The following is a 21,880-nucleotide window of genomic DNA, read 5'->3' on the forward strand; positions in this document are numbered from 1 at the left end:
TTCCCAAGGATTGAAAGGTAGCAAACATAACCTTGCTATTCAAGAAAGCAGAAAGAGAGAAAATGGGGAACTATCAGCCAATTTAGCCTCACATCAGTAGTCGGCAAAATGTTAGAATGTATTATTCGGGAAAATGGTAACAGGACACTTAGAAAATAATAATATGATTAAGCAGAGACAACATGGACTTGTGAAAGAGAAATCACGTTTAACAAATCTGTTGCAGTTTCTTGAGGATGTTACTCGTAAGGTGAATAAGGGGGAAGCATTAGTTGATTTGGATTTTTAAGAAGCAAGAAGCATTTGGTAAGGTGCCACACCAGAGGATATTACACAGTTAGGACTCATGGGATTGATTTAATATATTAGCATGGATTGAGATTGGTTAATGGACAGAAAGCAGACAGTAGAAATAAATGTGTCATTTTCAAGTTGGCAAGCTGTAACTATTAGGGTATAGTAAGGATCAATGCTTGGGCTTCAGCGAGTTACAATCTATAGAAATGGCTCAGATGAAGGTATTGAGTGTAAGTGTAATGTTTGCAGGTTTGTTGATGATACAAAGTTAGGTGGGAAATCAAGAAATGCGGAAGACAGAAAGAGGCTTCAGAGGGATACAGACAGGTTGGTTGGGTGAGTGGGTAAGAACATGGCAGATGGAATACAATATTGTGAAGTGAGAAGTTATCCACTTTGATCAGAAAAATTTAAAGAAAAACAATTTTTTTTAATGAATCTTGAGAAACTGAGAAATGTTTGCATTCAGAGGGACCTGGGTGTTGTTTCGACCAAGGTGGGAGTAATGCTCTGTTAATTCAGTCCCACTGCTTCACAGGTCACAGCGTATTAGTAAAGTTTCCCACCTACTGGAAATTAGCCAAATTAAACACTTTATTTATCCCCTAGAATAAAGCACACCAAACCAGATTTCTTCAAAAAACAACAAAATTATCTATTTATTAATAAAGTAAATCTTAAACAATAATGGGATCAATCAATGCACACATAAAAAAAACTTCTTATTCCTCCTAAGCCTCATGCACACACACATACATTCAAAAACCAGTTAACTATGGAGAAAGGGTTTTTGGTGTTCAACTGTTTCTTCGGAATAATGAAAACGTTGGTGGTATGGTAGGATATTTCAGAATCGGTGAGGTGGCCCAGAGTTGAAAAGTCAGAAGCCACTCAAAGTCTCTCCAGGCAAGTTTGTTGAGCAGTCTGTGATGAGTAGACGGTCAAGGTAATTTGTCTATAGCAGGCGTCACACAGATCTTTCAGCAAAAGGTGTAGCAACAGTTCTACTTAAATTTTAAGGTAGCAGTCCAGCAATAGTATCTTTCTTGAGATTTCAGGATCTCCCAAAAAGCACATGAGTAACAGGAATCACTCTTGAGGCAGAGATTTTTCAGAGACTGGAGGCAATAGGAATTTGCTACCTTTAACAATTCAGAGCCTCCTCTCAGCAAAGGAGCCTTACACCACAGACATCAACAGCTCCTCTTTCTCTGGATCTTCTCCTCTCCAGGCCGAACACAGACATAACTCAAATGTGGAATTTTGTTCTACAAGAGATGCCTTCTTTTCAGGGAGAGGTCTTTTTCCAGTCTGCCGAAAAAACACAAGTCCCAGCCAATTTGTTCTACCTCCTGCCTGCCCAGCACTGATCTTTCACAAAGCAAAGTGAAATTGAACTCTTAACAATGTCATGTGACATATCATTTTCCTTGCTGTTGTTGCTATGGAGACTGTGCCCCACCCAATTCAGCATTCAATTTTCTCAGTCTTGCAAAACACTTTGTTAAAAGCAAAGCACATGTAACAGTGTCCTTGTACATGAATCACAGGAAGCGAACATAGAGGTACAGCGAGCAATTAGGAAAGCAAAGAGTATGTTAACTTTTGTGACAAAGGAATTGGGGTAGAAGAGTAAAGAAGTCTTACTGCAATTATACAGGACATTGGTGAGGCCCCACCTGGAGCAGTGGATGCAGATTTATTCTCTTTCCCAAAGGAAGGACAAACCACCATTGAGGGAATGCAATGAAGGTTCACTAGTCTGGTTCCTGGGATAAGGCGATTGTTCCATTTATTCACGGACTGTGGCTGTTACTGAAATTGCCAGCATTTACTGCTCATCCCTAATTGCCCCTGAGAAGGTGGTGGTGAGTTACTTCCTTGAATATAACTGAGTGTCTAGCTTGGCCATTTCATAGTGTAGTTCAGAGTCAACCACATTTCTGTGGGTCTGGAGTCAGACCAGATCGGGTAAAGACGGCAGATTTCCGGCCATGAAGGAAATTAGTGAACCAGGTGGGTTTTTAGGACAATCCGTAGTTTCATGGTCACCAATATTGATCCTCGCTTTTTAATTGCAGCGGTGGGATTTGAATTCATGTCTCAGCATCATTAGTCCAGGCCTCTGGATTACTAGTTCAGTAACAGAGCCACTATTGTACAGCATCCCCACTCTGCTCCATCTCCTCCGATGAGGAGAGATTGAGTAGATAAGGCCTATATTCCCTGGGGTTTAGAAGGAGATGTGATCTGACTGAAACAATAATTCTTCAGGGACTTGGCAGGGTCGATGCTGAGAAAATGTTTCCCCTGTCTGGGCAATCTAGAACACCGGGTCACAGTCTCAGGATAAGGGATCAGACATTTAGGACTGAAATGAGGAGAAATTTCTTCACTGAAAGGGTTGTGAATCTTTGGAATTGTCTTCCCCAGGGAGCAATGGATGCTCAGTCATTGATATATTTAAGACAGAGATTGATAGATTTTTGGGTACTAAGGGAATTAAGGGATTATGGGGATATTGTGGGAAGGTGGAGTTGAGGTAGAAGATCAGCCATGACCTTGGTGAATGGCAGAGCAGGTTCGAAGGGCCAAATGACCTCCTGCAGCTCCTATTTCTTATGTTCATTAAACCTCAGTCTGGTTCCTCTCGAGATGCTGAGTGAGTGAATTAAATCTTGCTTGACAAATCACCAAGATACCCGAAACATCATTTATTGGTTACAAATCACAACTTAGTTAAATCTGGACACACAGACACTTTATAAACATGTATAAACTCATTTAAATGTAATGAGTTATCCAGCAGTTCAGCACTAGTAGGGAGAGTATTTCATAAAACAAGTAATAAAGAATAACCAGGCGATTCAGTGATTGACTGTAAATCAACACTAATGGATGCTGAGTATTAATTACAGCAGGGACTGGAGTCTGAGTTAATAAATTGGTGAGTTTACTTGAAGAGCGATTCCTTCACTATCTGACACATTAACAGTTGTGAACAGCCTGTCGATCCAACAGCTCCAGTCTACGAGTGCTTAGAAACACACAGAGCTTAAACAGCCTCATTCTTGAGCTGAAGAGCAGACTTTCTCCTGTCAATATCGAGCTACAGGCTTGGCCTGTGATCTGTTCATTGTTCATCTTTTGTTCAGTTCACTTACTGAGTGGATTTAAATTGAAAATGAGGTTTGAAGACATGATGGTCTAATCACACATGACTGAGAGATGCTGTGGGGCAGACGCTCAGTCCAAGAGGAGCAACTGACTTCAGAAATAAACCCCAACTGTCAGAATGAACATGGTTCAGTCCTGGATATGATTAACAGCAGCAACAGCTGAATCCAACCCCTGTAGTTATCTGTGAATTCGCTGGTGGCTCAGCAGATAGGATGGCTGAGTGAATCCCTTCCGACACACGGAGCAGATGAATGACCTCTCCGCAATGTGAATGAACTGGTGTGTCACCAGGTGGGATGACTGAGTAAATCTCTTCCCAGATGCGGAGCAGGTGAATGGCCGCTCCCCAGTGTGAACTCGTTGGTGCGTCAGACGAGCGGATGAATTAGCAAATCCCTTCCCACACTCAGAGCAAGTGAATGGCCTTTCACCAGTGTGAAAACGCTGGTGTTTCATCAGCTTGGATGAAGTAGTGAATCCCTTCCCACACTCGGAGCAGTTGAATGGCCTCTCCCCAGTGTGAACTCGCTGGTGTATCAGCAGGGTGGATGAATAAGTAAAAGCCTTCCCACAATCAGAGCAGGTGACTGGCCTCTCCCCAGTGTGAATGCGTTGGTGTTTCAGCAGTTTCCATGACTGAGTGAATCTCTTCCCACACTCAGAGAAGGTGAACAGCCTCTCCCCAGTGTGAACTCGCTGGTGTGCCAGCAGGTTTGATAACTGAGTGAATCCTTTCCCACACTCAGTGCAGGTGATCGGCGTCTCCCCAGTGTGAACTCGTTAGTGTGTCAGTAGGGAGGATGACTGAATGAATCCCTTCCCATACTCAGAGCAGATAAACGACCTCTCCTCCGTTTGACTGTGTCGATGAGTTTCCAGCTCAGACGTGTAATTTAATTCTTTCTCACGGTCCCCACATTTCCACAGCTTCTCCCCAGTGTTACTACACTTGTGTGTCGACAGGCCAGATGATCGGCTGAAGCCTCGTCCACACACAGAACACGTGTACGGTTTCTCCACACTTTTTGCTTCCATGATCAAAGGCCGATGATATTCAGATCCTGATGAATCGAGTGACTGTCACATCTTGAGGTGATGTTTGATTTTCCCATCCGCAAATCCTCCCTTTATAATACCCTGTAACATGAAGTTACAACAGGAAAAAGGGAGTGAGAGAGAACCCACAAAAACACAAAGACAAGTTGTGAAATTGAGCTGAATGAATCTGGTAATTTTTGGGACCAGAACAGAGAGTGGGCGGGGCTTCAGGGTCCCAGTGACCAAAAGAAAAAATCATTGACTCATTAATTTTATTCTCACTCTGCACACAGGGGCTGGAGAACTGAACCCAGCCACAGTAGAGGGAGGGAGAAAAGTGACAAAGGAGGAATGAAATGGTGCAGATGGTGCCTTGGGTTTGGATTTCAGTACAGGGAGGAGGGAGAGTGTGTGGGACCGGGACTTCCAGCTTTGGGGAAACAAGAGAGGAATAAAATGTTCCATAGGATCTCGAATTGTCTGTTCTGAATTTCTATCCTGTACTGACAGTGATGACTTTTATTACCTCCCTTGACAGGGGATTAGGAGAGGATTTACATTGATTTTATGCTCACTCTGCACGCAGGGGCTTTCGCACCATCTCTCCTGAAGGTGCTGGGGTTCCTGTTTACATCCCACTGAACCGTAAGAAAGAATATCTTATTAGATTATATGAAAGATAGTATTATATTGTAATAACATAACGAGAGGCCGTTCACCTGCTCCGTCTGTGGAAGGAATTTAATCGATATCCAAAATTCTGAGACACCAGTGAGTTCACAAGTGACTGTAGCTGTTGCATTCTGTAATTATTGCTGCTGTTAATCACATCCAGGACTGAACCATATTCATTCTGACAGTGGGGTTTATATCTGCTGTGTTAATATTCTTTATAGCTGGGGTGGAGTTTAATATTCCAGCAACTGATTTGCTTTACGTTGTAACTTTTACTCTTCAAATAAAGTAGCTCCCTTTGGGCTATTCTCAGGGTTTTGTGGGATGAAACCAAACAGTGATTTACTTGTACTTTTGGCAATTTTGTATATGATATTCACTGCTCACAATGAGATCTGTTCTACATTGGGAAGACCAAACACAGGCAGGATGATCACTTTGAGAAATATCTCCATTCAGTCTGCAAACGTGTTCCTGAGTTTCCAGTCACTTCCCATTTTAATTCTCCATCCCACTCCCACTCTGACCTCTCTGTCCTCGGCCTCCTGCCCTGTTCCAATGAAGCTCAATGGGAGCTCGAGGAACAGGACTTTACAACCTTCTGGACTCAACATTGAGTTCAGCCGTTTCTGCAACAACAGACAGTTGTCAGGATCTGGAACGCTCCACCTGAAAAAGGTGGTTGAACCTGATTCAATCAGTCATTTTAAAAGGGAGTTGACAGGTATTTGAGAATGAGGAACTTAAAGGCTTACAAACAACAAGTGGGTGTGTGGGACTAAACACAACTGCTCTTTCAAAGGGCCAGCACAAGCACAAAGGGTTGAATGGCCTCCTTCTGTGCTGTAAGTTTCTATGAATCTTGGAGTTGCCCATTTAGCCCCTCGAGCCTGTTCCACCAGGAAATGAGATCATGGTTGATCTGTGATCTAACTCTATATACCCGACTTTGTCCCATATCCATGAATACCTTTGGTTAACAAAGTTCTATCAATGTCAGATTTAACATTAACATTGATCTCACATCAACTGCTGTTTGTGAAAGAGAGTTTCAAACTTCTACCACCCTTTCTGTATAGAAATGTTTCCTAACTTCACTCCTGAAAGGTCTGGCTCTAACTTTTACTCTATGCCTCCTAGTTCAACACTCCAGAACATCCAGCCCATGGGCCAGAATCCAGCCTGCCAATGGTTTCCAGCTGACCTGCCAAAACATTCAGTGACTGACAATCGTCACAGCTCCTTTACCAACGTGGTGGAGACGTCTCACTGCACATGTCCTCCTTTACCATGATGGCAGACAAGCTTCAGTGCCTGATATTTTGGCTCCTTTAGTAAGATGGTGGTGCCTGGGCTGAGCTGCTTCTCTGCCGGCGCTTCCCGCCCAAACCCCATATCCAGTGCAGCCTTCCCGGTCGTGAGCACAGGACCCAGGCCAAGCACTGGATCTGCCTGCGTACAAACTCAGCCTGGGCCTCAGGCTCTTCATCATTGTCTGAGGAGCTGCAGGCCCAGCAACAAGGTGCAGTGGTAACTGGGCGCTGGGAGCAGGTTGCCGTGGTGACCCAGCCCTGGGAGCAGGCTGCTGGGATGACCGGGCCCTGGGAGCAGAGAGGCAGACAGAGGCAGGCAGACAGACAGAGGCAGGCAGGCAGACGGACAGAGGCAGGCAGATAGGGAGCGAGCGAGCTAGAGAGAGCGGGGGAGAGAGAGAGAGCGGGGGGGGTGGGGGGGAGAGAGAGAGCGGGTTCGATTCTGGGTACTGCCTGTGCAGAGTTTGCAAGTTCTCCCTGTGACCACATGGGTTTTCGCTGGGTGCTCCGGTTTCCTCCCACAGCCAAAGACTTGCAGGTTTAAAGGTAAATTGGCCATAGTAAATTGCCCACAGTGCAGGTAGGTGGTAGGGAATATGGGGTTACTGCAGGGTTAGGATAAATGGGTGGCTGTTGGTCGGCACAAATTCGGTGGGCCAAAGGGCCTGTTTCAGTGCTGTATCTCCAAATAAAATAAATAGAGAGAGCAGGAGACAGGGTGAGTGCAAGATCAAGATCTTTCCTCACAAATGGAATCTATCTGGAATTCTCTGCACCGCTCCATCAAGTGTGCAGGCAGACAATGTCTACTACTGCAAGCAAAAACCATGCCAGGGAACTCACTAAATCAGTGTTCAACGTAGTGTTTGGAAAGTAAGTTAATACATTAGTTTCCTCATTTAAAGCTTATTCACAAAAATGCACATTTTTGTTATTTTGATGAACAGTAAAATACCTTTCGAATATCTTTACCTTTCCGAAAGTTGCTCACCTCCGGCCCCCTATGTAGGACAAAATTTAGAATGTAGCCCCTCATGCGAAAATACTGGACACTCCTCATCAAAACTATCAGTTCTAACATCCTGAAAATTTACAGGTTCTCAGAAGTGAAAGAGAGAGGCAATATATGCTTAATGGCACAGATCCAGAGTGTGCAGGGACAGAGGGACCTGGGGGTTCATATGTATAGATCATTGAAGGTGGCAGGACATGTTGAGAACAGTTAGCAAAGAATATGGGATCTTGGGCCTGATAAATAGAGGTATTGAATGCAAAAGCAGTGAAGTTAAGGGGAACTTTTATAAAACTCTGTTTCAGCCACAACTAGAATATCACATCCGCTTCTGATCACCACACTTTAGGAAGGATGGGAAGGTCCTTGAGAGGGTGCAGAGGAGATTTAACAGAATGGTTCCAGGGATGAGGGAATTTAGCTGCAAGGAGAAGCTGGGATTGTTCTTCTTAGAACGCAGGGCTGGGAGCTTCTTATTGGGGGTGTTGAGGCCTACACTGGATATTTCTGAAGCCTCCCTGCACATCCGCCAGCTTCATTCCTCCCCTGCACTCGGTGATTTCTCACCCACTGAGGATCTGACACGACTGCTTCCGTCCAGCTTGAGCACCTTCACTGCCTTTGATTCTGTGAGCAACTCGTGCAATAAAACAAAAGCAAAGTCCTGCAGATGCTGGAAATCTGAAATAATAGGAGAAAATGCTGGAAATACTCAGCAGGTCTCAGTGAAGAGAGAAACATATTTAATGTTTCAGGCACATCAAGCCGTCGGTGACTACTGCCTGGAACTCTAAGTGTGAGAAGGAGGAAGAATGAGGAGAGACAATGTAGTCCAACACTCACAACAACCTACAATCCACCGAAATTACCGGGATAGGGAGGCAGAGTTTAGAAACATTCAGCAACACGACTGCAGTAAAAGATCCCAGGAGGAAACGGGGGAGCAGTGTGTGTACCTGCCCTGATATCCCCTCCCCAGGCCTGACTGTCAAAACCCCACTCCTCCCAGTCCACAGCTCAGCCTATCAGCTTCCTGCACCTTGAGCAAGCCCTGCCCAGGTGTGGCCCAGTCCAAGGGGAGTCTTTGTGGAACCAGGGAATGGGGGAGGGGGGACCTCCTGCCCTGTACTGTGTCCCAAATTGTTCCTCCCTCCCCTCCCCCAGGACCCTTAATAACTGAGCTCAGTTTCCCGCAGCTGCCGGTCGCTCGGTGCAAACGCAGGACCGGGAGTTTATTATTGAAGGTGTTGAGGCCTACACCCGGTGTTTCTGAAGCCCACTAGCTGCCGCTTGCCATCTGCAGAAGTGACTCACAAGTTTCTCTCTGCCGCCACCACTTACTCGCTCCAAACACTGGTCCGCAATACGCCTGCGCGCCCGGGACTAAAACTCTGACCTGTGAGCTCACAATGTCCGGGTGATTAACGGCAGCTCCGGACCAATAGGAAGAAGGGGCGGGACAGGAGGACAGATTCTGCGCAGTTCCTCCCTCATTTGCTTATCTTTGAAAGCCCGAGGATGAATCCATCAGCATCCGGGACCTGTCAGCCCGCAGCTCCATTAGTTCCTTTTCATAAAACTGTCTCATTCCCTTTGAAATGTTTCAATTAAACCTGCCTCCACCACACTCTCAGACAGTGCATTCCACACATTAACCACTCGCTGGGTGAAAAAGCTTTTCATGTTATTTTTGTTTCTCTTCCCAATTACTTTAAATCTGTTTCCTCTCGTCCTCGATCCTTTCACCAGTGGGAACAGTTTCTCTCCATCTACTCTGTTTGACCTGATGCCATGAGACATCATGGGGTCCAGAGCCCATGTTGAGGAATTCTTGGGCAACTCCCTCCTGACTGTATAACACTGTGCCGTCACCTCTGCTGGGTCTGTCCTGCTGGTGGGACACCTAGGGATGGTGATGGCAGTGTCTGGGACATTATCTCTAAGGTATGATTCTCTGTCCAGACCTCTCATGATTTTGAATACCTCGATCAAATCACCTCTCAGCCTTCTCTTCAAGGAAAACAGCACACTTTTTCTTCTTTATCATAATCTCTACCTCTTATAATCCAGGGAGCTCTGGATTTATTTGCCCCACCATTCCACTTCGAGCGAATATATGTTGACTGTGCCCGAACTATCTCTTTTTTGAAGGTAACCCATTGTTCAGCTATTAGGTTTCCTGGCAACTTTTGAATCTCATTTATTCAGCCAGCTCCATTCTTACCCCATTGAAGTTGTCTTTCCCCCAGTTAATTACTCTTACTCTGGATTGTTCTTTGTCCTTTTCTATGGTCAGCCTAAATCTTATGATACAATGATCAATCTCCCCTACATTCTCCCCTACTGATACTTGATCCACTTGCCACAGCTCATTCACAAGAAGCAGGTCCAGGAGTGCCTCCTTTCTCATTGGACGAGCAACATACTGCTGTGGAAAATTTTCCACAACAACTCGAGGAACACTTGCCCCTCACTGCCCTTTACACTACTACTATCCCAATATATGTTTGAAAAATTAAAGTCCCCCATTATAACTAACCTATAATTTTTGCACATCTCTGTAATTTCCTTGCATATTTTTCCTCCACGTTCTTCCCACCAGCTGTTGGCCGACAGACAACACTGAGCAATGTAAATGCACCTTTTTTGTACCTTCGTTCTAGCCAAATTGATTCTGTTCTCGACACCGATGGGACATCCTTTTTCTCCAACACTGCAATGTTCTCATTAATCAATACTCCACCACCCCTTTCCCTTTCTTTCTTTGCTGAAGACCTTGTATCCAGGATTATTTAACACCCAGTCCTGCCCTTCTTTGAGCCAGGTCTCTGTTCTAGACACAAGATCATATTTCCACATGGCAACTACACTCTGTGCATTCACATACATGCACATTAACCCTGATTTACATTTTATTACTTTCTCCCTAACTCTGACCCCACCTTATAACTTGCTATTCCCACTCTAGTGCTATCTATCTCTCCCAGCATTCTGTGCACCTTGGTGTTACAGTCTGATATTTTCCCCTGGTTCCCATACCCCTGACAAGTTACCAGTTTTGCTTCCCTCCAATGGGAGCTCCCTCTCAGGTTTCCATTTCCTTACCAATCTCGTTTAAACCGTCCCCAACAACACTAGTAATCTCCCTGTGAGGATATTAGTCCTGCTTCGATGCATCCCGTCCATCCTGTACAGGTCCCACCTGCCCCTGGACTAGTCACAGTGCCTCAGAAATCTGATGCCCTCCCACCCACACCAGTTCTCCAGCCATCTGTTCATTCACTTAGGTCTCCTATTCCTATGCTCACTTGCACATGGGAGTGGGAGTAATCCTGAGATAACTGCTTTTGAGGTCCTACTTTTTTAATCTCCTTCCCAGTTCCCTAAAATTTGTTGTCAGGACCTCGTTTACCCTTTCCATCTATGTTAATGGTGCCAATGTGGACCACGACCTCCGGCTGTTCACCTTCCCCCAGATTTATGTCCTGTAGCCGTTCCATGACATCCTTGATCCTGGCACCAGGGAGGCAACACACCATCCTGGAGCCCGATCTAATGAATGCCCCATCACTACTGCTCTTCCACTCTTCCTCCTCCCCTCCTGTGCAGCTGATCCAACTGTGGTGCCACAAACTTGGGTCTGTCTGCACTCCTCTGAGGAACCATCACCCTCACCAGTATCGAAAATGGAAAGCAGATTAGCAACTGAGATCATATCAGGGGACTCCTGCACTACCTGCCTGGTTCTCTTAGACTGTCTGTCGGTTACCCATTCCTTATCCTCCTGCATGCTCCTAACCTGTGGTGTGACCACCTCCCGAAACCTGCTTTCGATGTAGTTTTCTGCATTGTAGGTGCACCACAGTGACTCCAGCCACTGCTCGAGATCCAAAACCTCCAGCTCAAGCTTCTGCAGCCGGTGACACTTCCTGCAGATGTGTTTGTCTGGGACACATGGAGCGTCCACGACATCCCACATGCCACAAGCTGTGCATTGCACTCAGCTAAGCTCCCCTGCCAGACCTTAACTTAACAGACTATTTAGAAGGAGAATATCTGACCAGTTAGTCAACCAACCAGCTCCTTCCACTGCACAGAAACAAGAACCAAATACTGGAGGAGAGAAAAAGTAGAAAAAAAGCAGCTCCTCTCCCCGTCACTGAACTCACCACTCAGCAAACACATACATCCATACTCTGTTTGCAATCTGCACTCCTTATCAATCTTTTCATCATTCTTTGCTGTTTTTCTATATCCTGTCCAACATTCTGACCTGCCACCCATCTTTGTGCAATTGTTTGCTTTTACTTTAATTTTGATATGACCTTTAACATTTCTAGTAAACCATGGATAGTGGGTCCTCCCCACTCCGAAACCTGTTCATACTGAGAATCCCAGGGTGGAGAGCTGGGATATCCTGTCTCAAAACACAGTCACAGAGACACAGCATCATTTACAGCACAGAAAAAGGCCATTTGGCCAATCAATTCCATGTCAGCTCTCCAGGGTGCAATCCACTCAATCCCACTGCCTCACATCAGCCCATAGCTCTGCAAGTTTATTTCCTTCAAGTGACCATCCAGTTTCCTTTGAAAATCATTGATTATTTCCACTTCCACCACACACATTGGCAGCGAGTTCCAGGTCTGAACCAATTGCTGCATAAGAAGTTCTTCCTCACATTCCTGCTGCAACTCTTCCTCAAAACCTTCAATCTGTGTTCCGTAGTTCTTGTACCATTAGTTCATGGGAACAGTTTTTCTTTGTCTAATTTATCAAAGTTTGTCAGAATCTTGTACATTTCTATGAAATTTTCCCTCAATCTCCTTTGCTCCAATGTGAACAACCCCAACTTCTCCAATCTACCCTTGTGAAATCTCTGCTGTGTCAGCAGGTGGGATAACTGAGTGAATCCCTTCCCACACACAGAGCAGGTGAACGGCCTCTCCCCAGTGTGAACTCTCTGCTGTATCTGCAGGTGGGATAACTGAGTGAATCCCTTCCCACACACGGAGCAGGTGAACGGCCTCTCTCCACTTTGAACTTGCTGGTGTGTCAGCAGGTGGGATAACTGAGTGAATCCCTTCCAACACACTGAGCAGGTAATGGCCTCTCTCCATTGTGACTGCGTTAATGAATATCCAGCTTTGATGGAGAACGGAATCCCTTCCCACAGTCCCCACATTTCTATGGATTCTCCATGGTGTGGGTGCCCATGTGTCTCTCCAGGTTGGATGATCAGTTGAAGCCTCGTCCACACACCGAACACGTGTACGGTTTCTCCCCACTGTGAATTGTGTGATGTTTCTTCAGGCTGTGCAACTGGTTAAAGCTCTTTCCACAGTCAGTCACTGGAACACACTCACTCGGGTGTGTGTGTGTCTCGGTGCTTTTCCAGTCACACTGATGTTTGAAATCTTTTCCCAGGCAGAACAGACAAACATTTCTCCTTCCACATTCAAAGGCTGATGATATTCATGTCCCGATGAATCGAATGTTTCTGTCAGATCTTGATGTGATGTTTGGTTTGAATTTCCCGTCAGTAAATCCTCCCCTGCTAATACCCTGTAAAAGGAGTTTACAAAAGTCAGCACTGTCAGTCCAGGATAGAAATTCAGAACACACAGTTCTAGTTTCTATGGAACATTCTTTTTTCTCTTGTTTCCCCCAAACATGTGATCCATTCAAACTAAAAGAAGCCAAAATAAGCAACAAATTGTAACAGAAGCAAAGGGAACCTTCCCAACTAAAACAAAACATTGTTCCCAGTGTCCACGAGACACTCTGTATCCTGAGGTGTCCGCCTGTTGCAGAAGGCCACCCCGGCACGGACAAGACCACGGAAGACAGGGCAGCAGCCAGAGTGACACCCCCACTCCCAACATTGTCCCTTTACATCCTGGACCTACACATTGTTTCTCAGCCTGAGCGAGAGGGAGAGAGAGATGGAGAAGGTGAGAACTGAGTGTTTAAATATCAAAGACAGATAAAAACCTGGGTGGGTTTGGGATGGATGAGGTGAGGGAGAGGAGGGCATTGGGGGGACTGGGGACTTTTGGAAGGGCAGGTCATCGAAAGGTCTGTGGGTGTGAGTGGTGTTTTAACCAGGCCCAAAAGCAGGTCCAGGAAAAGATCCTCCAACCTCCACACCCCACCTCCACACCGAGTGGCCACAGATGCGAAGAATGGGGTTAAACTGTAACCAAGGCCATTGATAAGGTCACACAAGGCAGACTGGTCATGAATGACAAGTCCATGGGATCCAACACAAAAGAGCAAGTTCGAGCCAAAATTGACTCAGAAGCAGGAAGCAAAGGGTAATGGTTGATGAGTGTTTGTGTGACTAGAAGGCTGTTTTCAGTGAGGTTCTGCAGGAATCAGCACTCGGTCCTTTGCTTTTTGTTCCATTATTCAATGGTTTGGACTTGAATGTAGGAGGTATGATTTAGAAGTTTGCAGATGATACAAAACTTGACCATGTGGTTGATAATGAAGAAGAAAGCTGTAAACTGCAGGAAGATATCAATGGACTCGTCAGGTGGGAAGAATAGTGACAAATGGAATTCAATCCGGAGAAGTGTGAGGTAATGCATTTGGAGACAGGTAACAAGGCAAGGGAATACACAATAAATGGTAGGATATTGAGAAGAATAGACGAACAGAGGGACCTTGGAGTGCATGTTCATAGATCTCTGAATATGGCTGGGCAGGTAGATAAGATGTAAGGGATACTTGCCTTTATTAGCCAAGGCAGAGAATATAAGAGCATGGAGGTTCTGCTGGAAATGTATAAAACACTGGTTAGGACGCAGCTGGAGGACTGTGTACCGTTCTGGTCACCGCACTGCAGGAAAGATGTGGCTATATTAGAGAAAATACAGAGGAGATTTACAAGGATGTTGTCTGGATTGGACAATTTTCGTTCTGAGGAAATATTGGATTGGTGAGGGTTGTTTTCTTTGGAACAGAGGAGGCTGAGGGGAGTCCGAATTGAAGTGTAGAAAATGATGAGGGGTCTAAATAGAGTGGACAGGAAGGCCCTATTCCCTTTGTCTGAGGGGTCCATAATTAGGGGCATAAATTTCGGGTAAGAGGTAGGAAATTTAAAAGGGATTTGAGGGGAAATGATTTCAGCCAGGGGGTGGAGGGAATCTGGAGCTCACTGCCTGGGAGGGTGGTCGAGGCAGAAACCCTCACAACAATTAAAAAGTACTTGGATATGCACTTGAAGTGCCCTAACCTACAAGGGTATTGTTACGACCGACCGCTCAAGTCAAAGCCCTCCAATCAAAATATACAGTTTTGATAGTGGTGGGAGAAATGCACCGTTGATTCAGTCCCGTCCCTCACAGATCGCCTGACATTTTAAACATTCCAAATTAAAGAAAGATCCAGCCAAATTGTGCCATCTATTAACCCCCGAATAAGGCTAACCAAACCAGGTGTTTTTGGATCAACAAATTAACTGTTTAAATCGAAAAACTAAATTCTTAAACACGACTACCATATAAACATTTAAAACATAGAAAATAGTGTCTTTGCATATTTACGCTCCTGCCGAAGTGAAATCTTCCTCCAATGTCGAATATTCCAAGGTTGCTTGAAGTCCTCACAGCCATCTGATGGGGGGAGAAAATAAAAGGTTCTTCAACAGGAAAACAGTCCATAGTCCAGTTCAGCAGTTGAATTGATGCTGTTCTTCTCCAGCGATAAATTTCAACAATTTCAGTTCAGTTGTTAAAGGAATTGGATATTTTCTTTTAAGAAATTAATCTGGCTTGACATCAGAATTCTGAGAGTATCATAAATAAGGTTTAAATAAACCAAGAGAGAGCTCTCTTTTCCTTCAGTATATGCTGGATGCTAATCTGTGTCTGTCTCTGTTAACGGTGTCTCAAAAGCCAGTTTTTCAACTAGTTTCAAATGTCAATTGGAAACAATGTATCTCTCGATCCTCAGTCACTTGTAGTTGACACCAAACTGGATGATAGAACTAATAATGTGGAGGAGTGCATTGAAATCCAGGAAGACAGAAACAGGCTGGCAGACTGGACAGATAAATGGGAAATGAAATTCAACATAGTGAAATGTGAACTGGTTCATTTTGGGAGGAGGAATAAGGAGGCCAGTTATTATTTAGAATGTAATTAAATGGAGCAGAGGAGCAAAGATATCTGGAAACAGAATCACATAAATCACTAAAAGGAGCAACACAAGTCAGTAAGAGAGCAAAGAAAGAACTGATGTTCTTTTCTAGAGGAATACAATGTAACAGCAGGGAGGGAATGTTAAATTTATAGAGAACCTGACTTAGAAGGACTGTGAGCAGTTCTGGTCTCCAGATTAAAAAAGCATATTGAAGACTGAAGAAAGTGCAGTATAGATTTACAAAGATGTCACCAGACAGGATGCTACTATCCAGCAAGATTGAGCAGGCTGGGGCTCCTTTCTCTGGAAAAGAGAAGACCAGGAGGAGATCTGATCGAGGTCTTTAAAATTAACAGTCAGCCAGAACAAGGGGGCAGCAATATAAGACAGACATTAACAGGTTAAATAGTGAAGTTGGGAGGAATTTCTCTACTCAGAGAGTGGTGAGAATGTGGAACTCACTGCCATGTGGAGTGGTTGAAGGTGATAACAATGATGTGTTTAAGGGGAGGCTCAATACATTTATGAGGGAGAAGGGAATAGAGGGATATGAGGGCAGGGTGGGACGAGGTAATCAGATTGGGAGGAGGCTCATGTGGATTATAAACAGCAGCACAGACTAGTGGGGCTGAATGGCCTGTTCCTGGGCTGTAATTCTGTGTACATTCAGCCTGGGTGGATTAATGCTCAGGTTCACTGGGCCCAAGGGTGGACTAATGAAAGTTCTGGCTCTAAGTTTTAGACGAGTACTGCAGGTGATGGAGAAGAGTTTCTCTCTCTCTACCCTATCAGTTTCAATTAATATCTTGAAAACTTTGATCATATCACCCCTTAATCTTCTGAATTCCAGGGACTACAACCCTCACAGTGAGGTGATTCATTCTGGCAGAAGGAATAGGGAGAGGCAACATCCACTTAATGGGACAGTTCTAAAGAGTTTGCAGGGATAGAGGGACCTGAGGGTTTATGTGCAGAGATCACTGAAAGTGGAAGGATGTATTGAGGGAACAGCTGGCAAAGCAAATAGGATCCTGTGCCTCAAAAAAGAAGAATTGAACACAAAAGGAAGGAAGTTATGCTGAACATTTATAAAGCTCTGGTTAGGCCACAACGAGAGTATTGTATCCAGTTCTGGTCACCACACTTTAGGAAGGATGTGAAGGTCCTTGAGAGGGTGCAGCGATTGATCATAATGGCTCCTGAGATGAGAGAATTTAACTGCAAGGTTAGGTTGGAGGAGCTGGTGTTGTTCTCCTTGGAGCAAAGGAGATTGAGGGGAGATCTGATAGAGTTGTTGAAAATGATGACAGGTTTAGATAAGGCAGACCGAGAAAAGCTGTTCCCATTAGCTGATGATACAAGGATAAGTGGACACAGATTTAGGTTTTGAGGTACAGGACGGATGTGAGGAAGCAGTTTTTTACTCAGCGAGTGGTAATTTCCTGGAACTCACTGCCTACGAGGGTGGTGGAAGTGGAGACGATCAATGATTACAAAAGGAAATTGGATGGGCACTTGAGGGAAATAAACCTGCAGGACTACAGAGATAGAGTGAGGGAATGGGACTGACTGGATTGCTCTTCAGAGAGCTGGGATGGAATCAAAAGGCTCAATGTCCTCCTTCTGTGCTGTAACGAATCTATGATTCACTTGTGTAATCTCTCCCCGTAATTTAACCCTTCGAGTCCAGGTATCATTCAGGTTAATCTACACTGCACTCCCTCCAAGACCATTATATCCTTCCTCAGGTGTGGTGCCCAGAACTGAACGCAATACTCCAGGTGTGGTCTAACCAGGGCTTTGTGTATCTCAGTGTTTTTCCAACCACACTGATACCTGAAATCTTTTCCCACAGACAGAACAGACAAACCTTTTACCTTCCAAATTCAAAGGCCGATGATATTCAGGTCCTGATGTATCGAGTGACTCTGTCAGATCCTGATGTGATGTTTGGCTCGAGATTCCCCATCTGCATATCCCCTGCTTCTAAGCCCCTGTAAAAGGAGTTTACAAAAACCATCACTGTCAGTCCAGGATAGAAATTCACAACATTCTCTCCTCCTGCTTCCTGGCCCAGGATGACTGTGCATGCACCCTGCTGTACATTGTCCTGAAGGAGGCCACACACCAGCCTGGATTCATGTCTGCGGCTGCAGAAACGCCTGTATATTCCCTTATCGAATCTCCGACCACTATTGCTCATTCAGTCAGCTTTGTGGCCCTCTGTGAAGCTGATCCAACTGTGCTGCCATGGCCTTGACTCTGGCTGCACTCCTTAGATGAATCATCACTTTCATCAGCATTCAGAACTGAATACTGGTTGGAGAGTGAGATGCACTCAGGGGTCTCCTGCACTCCCTGCCTGTTTCTTCTTGACTGTCAGTTTGCCCCCCATTGCCTCTCTCCCTGCATACTCTTAAGCTGCAGGGTGACCATATCTATAAACGTGCTGTCCACAAAGCTCTCACCTCATGGATGCACCGCAGTGACACCAGCTGCAGTTCATGCTCCGAAAACCGGAGCTCGAGCTGCTGCAACTTGTTTTATCTTCATCCATGTGATGTGGGTGTTGCTGGCTCGGCCAGTATTTATTGTCCATCCCAAACTGCCCTTGACAACTGAGAAGATCGCTCGGCCATTTCAGAGGGCATTTCAGAGTCAGCCACATTGCTGTGGATCTGGAGTCACATGTAGGCCAGAACAGGTAAGGACAGCAGATTTCCCATTAGTGAACCAGATGGATTTTTTAATTGCAGATTTATTAATTGACTTTAAATTTCACCATCTGCCATGGTGGGAATCGAACCCATATTCCAGTGACATTACCCCGATGCCACCACCTCCCCCAATGATACTTCCTACACAAATGGTTATCTGGAGTTGGCACATTACACAGGATGTGCATTCCAGACGTCGGAGCAGCCCCACCATTGGCAGGAATTTGGGACTTGTAACTGCAAAGACTTTTGTCATCAAAAAGGACTGTGTAATGTATCAGTGTGGTGTGAGATAGTCAAGTGTTGTATCAGTCAAGAAAAATATCTTTGTAAATAGCTGACACCACAATTTACAATCAAAGTGCTATTTAGACAATTGGGGATTTCTTTTACTTTAGTTATTAGAACAAAAGACTTAAAATGTGAAGTCTTGTGTAATTTATTATTGTGGTCTGGGGATTCATATCTCATATTTTTCATATTGACAATCTCTGAGGTCGTAACAACTGGAAAGTGGGATGAACAGATACAATTGGTGGAATGGCCTCCTCCTGTGCTGTAAATAGAGTCATAGAGTTATACAGCACAGAAACAGGCCCTTCAGCCCATCGTGTCCGTGCTGGCCATCAAGCACCTAACTATTCTAATCCCATTTTCCAGCACTTGGCCCATAGTCTTGTGTGCTATGCTGTTTCAAGTGCTCATCTAAATACTTGTTAAATGTTGTGGGGGTTCCTGCCTCTACCACCTCTTCAGACAGTGCTTTTCAGATTCCAGCCATCCTCTGGGTGAAATATCTTTTTCCACAAATCCTCTCTAAAACCTCCTGCCCCTTACCTTAAATCTATGCCCCCTAGTTAGTGACACCTCCAAGAAGGGAAAACGTTTCTTCCTATCCAACCTATCAATGCCGCTCATAATTTTCTAATCCTCAATCATGTCCCCCCTCAGCCTTCTCTGCTCTAATGAAAACAACCCGAGCCTTTTCAGTCTCTTTTCATAGCTGAAGTGCTCCAAACTTGGCAACATCCTGGTGAATCTCCACTGCACCTTCTCCAGTGCAATCACATCCTTCCAATAGTGTGGTGCCTAGAACTGTACACAGTACTCCAACTGTGGCATAACTAGCGTTTTATACAGCTCCATCATAACCTCCCTGCTCTTTCATTATATGCCTCAGCTAATAAATGCAAGTTTCCATATGCGTCCGAACCACCTTATCTACCTGTGCTGCTGCCTTCAGTGATCTATGGACAAGTACACCAAGGTCCCTCTGACCCTCTGTACTTCCTCCGGTCCTACCATCCATTGTATATTCCCTTGCCTTGTTAGTCCTCCCAAAATGCATCACCTCACTCTTCGAAGGATTAAATTCCATTTGCCACTGATCTGCCCATCTTACCAGCCCATCTATATCGTCCTGTAATCTAAGGCTTTCTTCCTCACTATATACGACACCAACTATTTACGTGTCATCTGCGAATTTACTGATCATGCCTCCTATATTCACGTCTAAATCATTAATGTACACTACAAACAACAAGGGTCCCAGCACCGATCACTGTGGTACACCACTGGTCACAGGTTTCCACTCGCAAAAACAACCCATCACCCTCTGCCTCCTGCCACGAAGCCAATTTTGGATCCAATTTGCCAAATTGCCCTGTATCCCATGGGCTCTGACCTTCTTAACCACTCTCCCATGTGGGACCTTATCAAAGGCTTACTGAAGTCCATGCAGACTACATCAGCTGCTTTACCCTCATCGACACACCTGGTCACTGCCTTGAAAAATTCAATCAAGTTAGTTAGAAACGATCTCCCCCTGACAAAGCCATGCTGAGTATCCCTGATTAATCCCTGCCTCTCCAAGTGCAGATTAATCCTGTCCCTCAGAATGTTTTCCAATATTTTCCCAACCACTGATGTTGGACTCACTAGCCTATAAGTACCTGGTTTATCCCTGCTACCCTTCTTGATAATGGCACCACATTCGTAGTCCTCCAGTCCTCTGGTAACTCTCCTGTGACCAGAGAGGATCTGAAAATTTATGTCAGAGCCCCTGCTATCTCCTCCCTTGCCTCACATAACAGCCTGGGATACATTTCATCTGGGACTGGGGATTTATCCACTTATAAGCCCGCTAAAACAGCTAATACTTCCTCACTTTCAATGCTAATATGTTCAAGTATATCACAATCCCCCTCCCTGATCTCTACACCTACATCATTCTTCTCCATAGTGAACACACATGAAAAGTAATCATTTAAAACCACACCTATGTCCTCCGGCTCCACACACAGATTGGCACTTTGGTCCCTAATGGGCCCCATTCTTTCACTGGTTATCCTCTTGCTCTTAATATACTGAGAAAATGCCTTAGCATTTTCCTTTATCTTGCCCCCAGTATTTTTTCATGTCCCCTCATTGCTCTCCTAATTACTTTTTTTTATACCCCCGCTACACTTTCTGTACTCCTCCAGTACCTCCGCTGTTTTCAGCACTTTGAATCTGCCATAAGCCTCCTTTTCTTTCCTGATCCAATCCTCCATATCCCTTGACATCCAGGGTTCCCTGGACTTGTTGGTCCTACCCTTCACCTTTACGGGTACTTGTTGCCTCTGAACCCTCACTATTTCCCCTTTGAATATCTCCCACTGGTCTGATGTACACTTTCCTACAAGTAGCTGCTCCCAGTCCACTTTGGTCAGATCCTGTTTTATCATATTGAAATCGGCCTTCCCCCAATTCAGTACTTTTATTTCCAGCCCGTCTTTGTCTTTTTCCAGAACTACCTTAAATCTTACAGAGTTATTATCACTAACCCCGAAATGCTTCCCCCACTGACACTTCTCCCACTTGTCCAGCATCATTCCCTAGGATTAGGTCCAGTACTGCGCCTTTTCTTGTTGGACTTTCTGGGTACTGGCTCAAAAAAGTCTCCTGTATATGTTTTAAGAATTCCGCCCCCTTGAAGTCTTTTACACTAAGACCATCCCAGTTGATATCAGGTAAGTTGAAATCCTCTAATATTATTACTCCATTAGTTTTACACCTGTCTGAGATTTGCTTACATATCTGCTCCTCTATCTCTCCCTGACTGTTTGGAGGCCTGCAGTACACTCCCAGCCAAGTGACCGCCCCCTTTTTGTTGTTATGTTTGACTCATCTGGCCTCATTTGAAGAACCGTCTCAGATATCATCCCTCCTTACTGCAGTAATTGACTTATTAATCAACAGTGCAAAGCGAACTCCTCTTTTATCTCTTTTCCTGTCACACCTGAAGATTCTATACCCTGGAATATTGAGTTGCCAGTCCTGCCCTTCCCTCAACCATGTCTCCGTGATAGCAACAATATCATAATCCCATGTACTAATCAACGCCCTCAATTCATCTGTCTTACTCGTACGACTACTTGCATTAAAACAGATGTAATCCAACCTTGCATTTTGCACTTGTGCCTTACCAGGTCTATATTTGCTCTGCCTAACAGACTGAC

At 44.9% G+C, this 21,880-nt stretch overlaps 1 pseudogene; it reads right to left on the bottom strand.

Moving 5' to 3' along the window:
- Positions 1-3,654: 3,654 nt before the first annotated feature.
- LOC137348816 (zinc finger protein ZFP2-like) lies at positions 3,655-4,512 on the bottom strand (annotated as a pseudogene).
- Positions 4,513-21,880: the final 17,368 nt, after the last annotated feature.

Source organism: Heterodontus francisci, chromosome 34 (assembly GCF_036365525.1).
Source record: "Heterodontus francisci isolate sHetFra1 chromosome 34, sHetFra1.hap1, whole genome shotgun sequence".
NCBI lineage: Eukaryota > Metazoa > Chordata > Chondrichthyes > Heterodontiformes > Heterodontidae > Heterodontus > Heterodontus francisci.